Below are 10,400 nucleotides of genomic sequence, written 5' to 3' on the forward strand. Positions count from 1 at the left end.
CAGCTGCCCGTCCTGGGAAGGCTGTCCACGAGGTCTTGGAGTGTGTCTGTGGGAATATGTCCCATTCAGCCACAAGATCATTGTGGAGTTTGGGTGATTCCAGCTGGCCTGCAGATGGTGTTAGAACTGACCCCACGTGTTGGATGGTGTTTAGGTCAGAGGTCAGTCAAGTCTGCCACACCAAACTCAACAAACGAGGTTCCTGTACGGACCTCACTTGGTTCATTGGGTTCAAATCCAGTCTCACTGTGAAAGAGTATCGGTGGGTTTAGTGTCCCTGTGGACTTGACAAGATGGCCGCCAGCTCCAGAGTCTCTCTGCTGTGAGGGGGTGTCTGGGGGTGTGGCCATGACGCCTGGACCCTGGCCTTTAGCATAGCCGGTCCAGACTAATATTAGCCTGGATCTTTCTCACGACAGACAGCAGGCTGTCTGGGTTATTCTGGGATGTGTGGAGGTGGCAGGCCGTTGCTATGGCATCCAGCCACCTGACCTCCCTCCCCTAGTCCTGTGTGTGTGTCTGTGTGTGAGTTTGTGTTAGTACATCAAAGCGGGGTACAGCTGTACAGTCTCAGGAATCCCCTGCAGGGGAAGGGAGAGAGAGGGGGAGAGAAAGGGGGAGAGAAAGAGAGAGAGGAGGAAGGGCTTCCAGGGCTCCTTGTGTCTGGAGGTCAGCATGCTTGTCACCACTTTGTCCACTAAAGAAGTCCGGTTAATGTTGACGTTTACACCACAACACGTGTTTCAGAGTGTCATTGTCATGTGGGAGTGTCTGCAGTGAGGCATTGCAGCAGCAAGGTGTGGTCCACCGCCATCGTGTTTCAACAGGCTCCGCTCCAAAACACAGACCTGGTTGAACACGAAGGCCCTCAAACGCCACAGAAATAACACCCCACTTCTCTGCCCGTACGATCTCCACTGAGAGCTACAGCCAAGGCCCAGCCCTGAGGGAACACGAGGAGAGGTTTTCTACATCTGTGGATGTGTTAACCTCGCTGCTGTCTCAACCACCCTGACAAACTCTTAACTCTGACGACGGTAGATGGGCCAGGGGGGAAGCAGCATGAATATGAATGGGGAAGAGCTTCACAGAGAGAATTAGCAACAGGAGAACAAGCTCCTAAAGCAAGGACACCTAAATTACGTCCAACAATGCCTGTCAGCCTCTACAGGGGGCCTCCTCTGGAGGAGAGAGAGCTACTTCAACTGAAAAAGAGACCAAGTCGGCCACAGCCAACACTAACAACAGTGTTTAGAGAGATTGTGCTCGGGTCGACCTCTCTCTTTCTATCTCTCTCTCAATCTCTCTCTCTCATTTTGACTATCTCCCCGACTCTCTCTCCTTAAATGTCCTCTTTCAAACCATCCCTCGTACTCTCTCTCCTATCTCTCCTCCCTAACCTCTGTCCTCCCTCCCCCCCTCCCCATCTCTCTCTCTCTACCATTCACAGCAGTGCAAAAGCTACACCTCTTCTGTTGTGAGGGAAATACGCCACCATGAAGACAATGCCTAGAGTTTCAAACACGCACACACCCACACCCACACACACAGGGGCCCCTCTTCACCAGAGAGTGAAACCCCCTTCCATTGTTATCCTTGAGAGAGTCTCTCCAGCAGACCTGCTTGTTGTTAAAAGAGCAGACTTCAAACGCCCCCACGCTGCCAGAGCTTCCGTCACTCCTGTCCCCTCCTCAGCCCTCTAACCCGCCTGGACACATTCCTGCCTCCACCAACAAGGAATTTACATGAAGTGCTGAGTGAGGGTTTTGGTCCCATTCGTTCATGTAGTAAAGAGCCCCTCTCCTGACTCCCCCTCTCCCCTCCTAACTCCCCCTCTCCCTCCTGACTCCCCCTCTCCCTCCTAACTCCCCCTCTCCCTCTCTCCCCTCATAACTCCCTCACTCCCCTCCTAACTCCCTATCTCCCTTCCTAACTCCCTCTCTCCCCTCCTAACCCCCCCTCCCCTAACTCCCTGTCTCCCCTCCTAACTCCCCCTCTCCTAACTCCCTCTCTCCCCTCCTAACCCCCCCTCCCCTAACTCCCTGTCTCCCCTCCTAACTCCCCCTCTCCTAACTCCCTCTCTCCCCTCCTAACTCCCCCTCTCCTAACTCCCTCTCTCCCCTCCTAACTCCCCCTCTCCTAACTCCCTCTCTCCCCTCCTAACTCCCCCTCTCCTAACTCCCTCTCTCCCCTCCTAACTCCCCCTCTCCTAACTCCCTCTCTCCCCTCCTAACTCCCCCTCTCCTAACTCCCTCTCTCCCTTCCTAACTCCCCCTCTCCTAACTCCCCCTCTCCTAACTCCCCCTCTCCTAACTCCCTCTCTCCCCTCCAGCCTGGCCCATGAGCCCTCCATCACACGGTCATCGTCCTGACAGGAAGACATGTTCCTTCCTGTCTGCTCCATCCCCCTCTGCTCTCTCAACCTGGGGGGGGGGGGGGGGGGGGGGGGGGGCTGTGGTTGGCCTGATCCTTTTAAATATGCGTATTTAACTTTAAAACAGATTATTTTTATATTGGGAAACCGGCACTTGGTTGGTAACATAATCTTCGGTTGCAACTGTACATGTGGAATTAACCGGATTATTCCCAGTGAAGCCTTCTGTCTGATTGGACATCTTTGTCCACTGTATCAGGATGAGATTAGAAAAACAAAGGCCGGAAAATTATCAATGAGATTATGTAACACAAACTCCCTCCCTTTCTCAAAGAAAGAGAGAAAATTGGCTGCATTTCTTCATTTCGCTTCACAAGCTAATTGAACTGTTCAGAGGTACTGAATTATTTTTGTGCTGGTAACTTGTCGGCACACAGCAACACATTTCTGCTCCAATTTAGATGTAGAAACCAGCAGGGTGCACTTCAACAATCGCTATAGCAGTTTGCAGTACTAGAGTACTGGTTAATATGCATACTAGAGTACTGGGTAGTCTGCATACTAGAGTACTGTGTAGTATGCATACTAGAGTACTGTGTAGTATGCATGCTAGAGTACTGTGTAGTATGCATGCTAGAGTACTGTGTAGTATGCATACTATAGTACTGTGTCGTACCAGGAGTCCAGGACACTGCCTCTTATGATGTTGATACTGTTTAGGTATCAACATCATAGGTATCAACGACATTTTAACATCATTACACATGTGCAAATCACATTCAGTATTCGAACCGTTTGCCAATGTTTGCCTCCAGCAACATGCTCAGGTGATGACGTGTGACAATGAGGCTGATCAATGAGAATTCCCTGACGACGAGGTTGACATTTCCACAGCCCAGCTGAGCACAGTCACTATACAGACACAGCGTCTGAGCACAGTCACTATACAGACACCGTGTCTGAGCACAGTCACTATACAGACACTGTGTCTGAGCACAGTCACTATACAGACACTGTGTCTGAGCACAGTCACTATACAGACACTGCGTCTGAGCACAGTCACTATACAGACACTGCGTCTGAGCACAGTCACTATACAGACACTGTGTCTGAGCACAGTCACTATACAGACACTGCGTCTGAGCACAGTCACTATACAGACACTGCGTCTGAGCACAGTCACTATACAGACACTGCGTCTGAGCACAGTCACTATACAGACACCGCGTCTGAGCACAGTCACTATACAGACACCGTGTCTGAGCACAGTCACTATACAGACACCGTGTCTGAGCACAGTCACTATACAGACACCGCGTTTGCCCAATGCACGCGTCCAAACATCCCTTCTCTTCATCCGGTCGGCATAGACGCCGTTACAAACGCCTGGGACGTAGTAGGTGGACGTGTTCAGCAGGACAGCGCCAGGCCTCGCCAGCAACGAGAGAGGCCGGGAGGAACGAGAGAGGCCCAGAGGAACAAGAGAGGCCGGGAGGAACGAGAGAGGCCCAGAGGAACGAGAGAGGCCAGGAGGAACGAGAGAGGCACAGAGGAACGAGAGAGGGCGTTAGGAATGAGAGAGGCCGGGAGGACGGCAGGCCCGAAGACAGAAGGGATTAAAAGATGTCCTTCAGAAGTCCTGACACAGCAGAGCTTCTGCCTGCCTGAAAGGACTCCCTGCTGGTCAGATATCACTCCTCGGGTTCTCTGATGGATTATATTTCTGCCTTTCTTGTTTTTACCGTGAGAAGGGCAGGAAGCGTGGGGAAGAGAGAGAGAGAGGAAGAGAGAGAGAGTAAGGCTATGCAGCAACCAGCCCGGGACGGATTTGAACCCAGGCCGCTGTGGTAAGGCCTCAGCCTTGGTGGTATGTGCACTAATCTGGCTAGTGTTCTCTGGTTCTGACCCCAGACTGGGTTCTAGGAAGAGTTCAGAGTTCATTTCAGAACCAGAACCAAACTCTAAAGCTAGACAACTCGGACTTGTATCAACAACAGGCTGTCCTGTAAAGAAGTGTGAAGTGTTCAACCGACCTCTGGGTGAACACCATCTCCACCTCCTCACAGTGTGTCCTTGGACAATACTTCCCCCCCAGAGACCCATCCCATCAGATACAGTAGCATCTTTGTTAGGGAATGGAAGACGCACACACACACACACACAACACCCAGCCTAATCCTCCGCCCCCCCTCCACCCCCCAAAAACCACACCAGTCAGTCAGGCTTGACAAATATGCGGCTCGACATGCCTGAGGTATGTGACAGAGAACTGGGTCCCTCAATCAGCGAGGTCTACATGAGCCATCTCATTGTGCAGTCTGCAACTCTGGTTCTCATGAATCACAAGCCAGATATCAGATCCAGCTTCTGGTTCTTCCAGCCCAGGGTGGAGGAGGCGGGCTGTGTGACAACAGAGAGGCTGCATCTGACAGCTTCAGCCATGCATCACCATCCACAGCAGCACGCTCCCTCAAACAACAACCATTTCTTCACAAACGACGGCTGCTGGGACGGCCTACTTCCTGTTTCCTGTATGAAGATACGTACGTTACCATCCTACTGTTACATCCAGAGCGACGTACAGGGGGGAAATTTGAACCTACAATTTGATCTGTAGACAAAAGCTCTCCCAGTAAGCTGCCCCCTCCCCTGGGGAACCTGCAGAGCCTGAGTGTGTGTTAAGCACAGCTGTCATCGATGAAGCTCCTTCAGGAGCCTGGTCCGGAGCTAGACCTCCAGGAGAGGAAAGGGTGAGGAGAAGGTCTGGTCAGGGTTCCCACCAGCAGGGTGGGGCCAAGTACCTCCTGTCTGGGTCTGGGCCAAACAACCCAGCAGCCTGACCCACACACACTCTCTCATACGCACACACACACACATCCTCTCACACACACACATTTACTCTCACACACGCATTCTCTTTCTCTCCCTCTTACACACACACACACACACACACCTCTCTCCCAGTGCCCCCCCACCCCCACATTCCTCCTGCTCCCACACAGCAGGACGGAAGATCACGCCACTTTGAGCCCCACAGGGAACCACGGTAACAACCTCCCCACAGGGGTCAGAGGTCACTAGTGGAGGCTGCAGCACCATGTCTTCTCCCCCCCCCCCACGCGGGAAGTAGAGGTGTGAGGACTCCCGCTACACTGCCTGACGTCCAATGTCACGTCCGGTTGATTGGTGTCTCTGTGCGGCGATCGGGGGAGCGCATGCCTGACTAGTGACCGCATAACGTAAACACGCGGGGAAGGTGGGGGAGTGGGGGGGGGGCGCGATGACCTCATCAAGAGCGGTCTGTGTTATCATCATGTTCACACTCGGGTGCACGCTGCCGCCATGGAAGGTGAACGCGGTGAGCGCGCACTGTTTAGAAAATATGCGGTGTGAATTACAAGACGCCAGGGATCTAACAGAACGGTATCATTTAAACGACATCAAGCACGTTTCCTTTGTTGTCAAAGGGATTAGAATTAGCAGGACACCAGTATAATGTCTGATCTTTCTAAACGAGTTCCTGTAATCTATGCTGCCCTACATTAATGTAAAGCTGTTGGTGGATTTAAGCCTGTGTGCAGAAGGTTACTTGTAATAAATTGGACATCTGCGTGATAGCCGATGCAGGTTCTAGAATTAACAGTTTTCGGGCTGAGAAGACACATTTGACTAAGATTTATATTTTTGAATTCCTCAACACTCTCCATAGTACAGTCAGTGTATCACTGTCGGTAATGGTTCACTGGAGATGTGAGACAGCAGAGACGTGTCTGAAATCTGAATCAAGAACAGTCGGAACGCTGCCTATACACACCAACAACCTTATAATTAAAAATATCTATCTTACTAAAAATACGAAAGCACTTACATGTTGCTCCTGGCAGTGCGTGTCCCTCCACATCGGTATCTTTGCTTTCCATTTTGCTCATTCAATCAAGCGCTTTTTTTGGTTCCCTTTCACACAGTCTTTTCATTCCTCAGGCGGTAAGGAGGAAAAAAACTTGGTTGAGTCACTCCCGGTGCTCCGTAGCGCGCTCCCTGTTTCCAAGTGGAAAACGCTGGCAACTCCGCCGAGCCGCTACCCCGTCGGTACTTTATAAAATAAATGAGTAAATCACGCGGTGAATAGGCGAATCTGTTGTGGGGAAACTCTCGCGGCTACAGCACCGGCAAGAGTTCCCACTGGACAGGAGCCGCAGCGTTAGAGGCAGAGTGAGAAAGCGAACCAGGGGCCGAGGTACGGGAAGTTAGTCACACAGACACAACAGCTGATCACGGTATGCTCATTGTGCAGAAGGTCCCAGGCTGGCCGGACTGGAATGGTCCATAATCAGAGAGGGGTGCATTAAATGGTACAGATTAGATCTGTCTCCAAACTGTGTTTATATCAACACAAATATCCAACTAAAATACAACGTAAGTGCGTAATAACCAGGATTATGTTCAACGGACTAGACGCGTTCAAAACTGCAATCGCTATATCCGACACAAGTGAAGAATTGACCTCGATTCCGAATGGATTCATCCGCTAGAAATGAACAATTCACTGAGAACAGTCCACACGGCGGTTTAGTCACTGCTAACATGTTTTGTCCACAATATGCGAATTGTTTAGTTTTTATGTATAGCCCATGAAATGGTTTTATTTGAGGGGGCGGCTTAAGGGACGACCTCGTATTTCGAGGTGTTGTCACTTCCAGTTTGTGATAGGCAACTTCCAGTCACACCCGCAGAAACTTATCACCGGAAACATACCGACAACTACTTTTAACGTTAAAACGAGCCGTAGGCCCAACACGGGACAAAACATGTTTCCGATCGTGCTATCACTAACTCAACATCTCAAAGAATACATCTTGGACGAACCATAGAGATTAGCGAGCCGGCATGTTAAAGCCCCCCCACCTCTCTCTTTCTCTTAGAAGCCCCCCGACCCCCCTCCTAGACACGGGTCTCTTAAACTTTCACCCCTGGACAAGGCATCAGACTCCGTGTTGGTAGAGTGTTTAAAAGATGCTGACGGAGGCGGATCTAGTCCTCTGGGATCAGGAGGGAGCAGGAGCCGGTGTCTGATTGGGTGGAGAGGGAACAGGAACGCAGGGCAGCACCATCCACTTCCAGCTGTCTGCACTCTCACACACTGAACTAACACACAGATCACTTCCAAACACCATCATGACACACAGTCGTCTACATGCAACAGGTTAGATGGATACAAGCGCCCGCTAAATAAATATAATTGCACGTGAATGCTGAGAAATGTTATTAGTATGTTAGGAGACCAGCATGTTACCACAGACACAGAGAAGGAAGAAGGAAGAGATCCATCTAGAGGAGATCTTCCCTCTTGTACTGAAAGACACTCCACCACCTGTGGATCTCAAACAGCATCTGCTGGGGGGGGGGGATTTGGGGGAGGAGGGGTGATGCGGCACGCTTGAGGGAGAACCCCCTAACCTTGCACCCCCCCCTAAATACACCCGCTGGGGGTGGGGGGTGGAGGGGGGGGGGTCAGGCTCCTTTGTGCAGCTGTTGAGCCACGTTAACACAAACCCCCAAGAGCCACCTGCCACTGCAACTGGAGCAGGGGGGCTGAGAGGCTGGGTGGCTGAGGGACTGGGGGGCTGGGGGACTGGGGGGCTGAGGGGCTGGGGGGCTGAGGGGCTGAGGGGCTGGGGGGCTGAGAGGCTGGGGGGCTGAGGGACTGGGGGGCTGGGGGGCTGAGGGGCTGGGGGGCTGAGGGACTGGGGGGCTGAGGGACTGGGGGGCTGAGGGGCTGGGGGACTGGGGGGCTGAGGGACGGGGGGCTGAGGGACTGAGGGACTGGGGTCTGGGGGGCTGGGGGACTGGGGGGCTGAGAGGCTGGGTGGCTGAGGGACTGGGGGGCTGGGGGACTGGGGGGCTGAGGGGCTGGGGGGCTGAGGGGCTGGGGGGCTGAGGGGCTGGGGGGCTGAGAGGCTGGGGGGCTGAGGGACTGGGGGGCTGGGGGGCTGAGGGGCTGGGGGGCTGAGGGGCTGGGGGGCTGAGGGACTGGGGGGCTGAGGGACTGGGGGGCTGAGGGGCTGGGGGACTGGGGGGCTGAGGGACGGGGGGCTGAGGGACTGAGGGTCTGGGGGGCTGAGGGACTGGGGGACTGGGGGGCTGAGGGACGGGGGGCTGGGGGGCTGAGGGGCTGAGGGACTGGGGGACTGAGGGACGGGGGGCTGGGGGACGAGGGACTGGGGGGCTGGGGGGCTGAGGGACGGGGGGCTGAGGGGCTGAGGGACTGAGGGACTGGGGTCTGGGGGGCTGAGGGACTGGGGGACTGGGGGGCTGGGGGACTGGGGGGCTGAGGGACGGGGGGCTGGGGGGCTGAGGGGGCTGAGGGACTAGGGTCTGGGGGGCTGAGGGACTGGGGGACTGGGGGGCTGAGGGACGGGGGGCTGGGGGGCTGAGGGGGCTGAGGGACTAGGGTCTGGGGGGCTGAGGGACTGGGGGACTGGGGGGCTGAGGGACTGGGGGGCTGAGGGACTGGGGGGCTGGGGGGCTGAGGGGCTGAGGGGATGGGACTCTCACTCTCAAGGAGTGTGTGTGTGTGTCTGTGTGTGTGTGTGTGTGTGTATGTGTGTGTGTGTCTATGTGTGTGTGTGTCTGTGTGTATGTGTGTGTGTGTGTAGCTTTGGTAGATTACAAGAACTGCAGCTGACACCTATTAAGGACAGGACAGAAGAGGAAAAAGAAGAAAAGAGTCAGAGAGGCTGGAGAGAGGCCGGAGAGAGGCCGGAGAGAGGCCGGAGAGAGGCCGGAGAGAGGCCGGAGAGAGGCCGGAGAGAGGCTGGAGAGAAACGTAAGGTATTCTAAGATTGTTCTTGTGATTTCATCTCTGTCACAGGTCCATAGATTCACATAAACACGATCTGGTATCTAGAGAGCCACAACTGATGCCCTTCAGCAGGTTAAAGCTGTCTCTCTCCTACCACTGATGGAACTGAAGTCAAAAGTTCTTTCAGAGGGTTCGATGTCTAATTTTAGGAAGACGAAAAGGCAGTTAAGAATTAATACCCCCATCTTCAGAGAATGATCCACCCCAGAAAGAGCTGGCGGCTTGTGAATATTTAAAAGTCCAAGGCTTGTTCACGCATAACTGAATGGTCCTATCACCTAGTCACTTAGAGTGACTCTGAAGTCTGGATATTTGTTTTAACATCCATTTGCACATTTTTATTTTTATGTCTGGTCTTGATGCATGACTGTGTTCAGCCTGTGGTAGTGAGGTCTACCCAGCCAATGCCCCCAGCCTCCAGCCCCCAGCCTCCAGCCCCCAGCCTCCAGCCCCCAGCCTCCAGCCTCCAGCCTCCAGCCCCCAGCCTATGCCTCCAGCCCCCAGATAACATAATAACACTGAATGATAACAGTAATAACACTGAATGATAACAGTAATAACACTGAATGATAACAGTGATAACACTGAATGATAACAGTAATAACACTGAATGATAACAGTGATAACACTGAATGATAACATAATAACACTGAATGATAACAGTGATAACACTGAATGATAACATAATAAAACTGAATTGTAACATAATAACACTGAATGATAACAGTGATAACACACTGAGTCTGCTGGACTGCTCCAGGAGCCGTGCCAACGCCACAGGAGCCCAGAGGTCAGAGGAGCCCAGAGGTCAGAGGGGCCCAGAGGTCAGAGGAGCCCAGAGGTCAGAGGGGCCCAGAGGTCAGAGGAGCCCAGAGGTCAGCGGAGGTCAGCAGAGGAGGGCTGCTGTGAGTGGACAGGGTCACCCTCTCTCCTTCAGGAAGCACAATAGCAAAAATGTCCAGAATGTTCATGGAGAGCGGAGGGAGTCTTCACTGACCCAGGCCAGCAGAAGCTCCACACAAACTCTATTAATATCATGACGGTAAAACAGCGTAACTTCTACAGATGTTCTGCTGTGATGTTGTGAGGCACAGCCGAGGAGAGGGGAGGAGACAGGAAGTAATAGGGGGAGGAGACAGGAAGTAATAGGGGGAAGAGACAGGA

This window comes from Osmerus eperlanus, chromosome 7 (assembly GCF_963692335.1).
Source record: "Osmerus eperlanus chromosome 7, fOsmEpe2.1, whole genome shotgun sequence".
Classification (NCBI taxonomy): Eukaryota; Metazoa; Chordata; class Actinopteri; order Osmeriformes; family Osmeridae; genus Osmerus; species Osmerus eperlanus.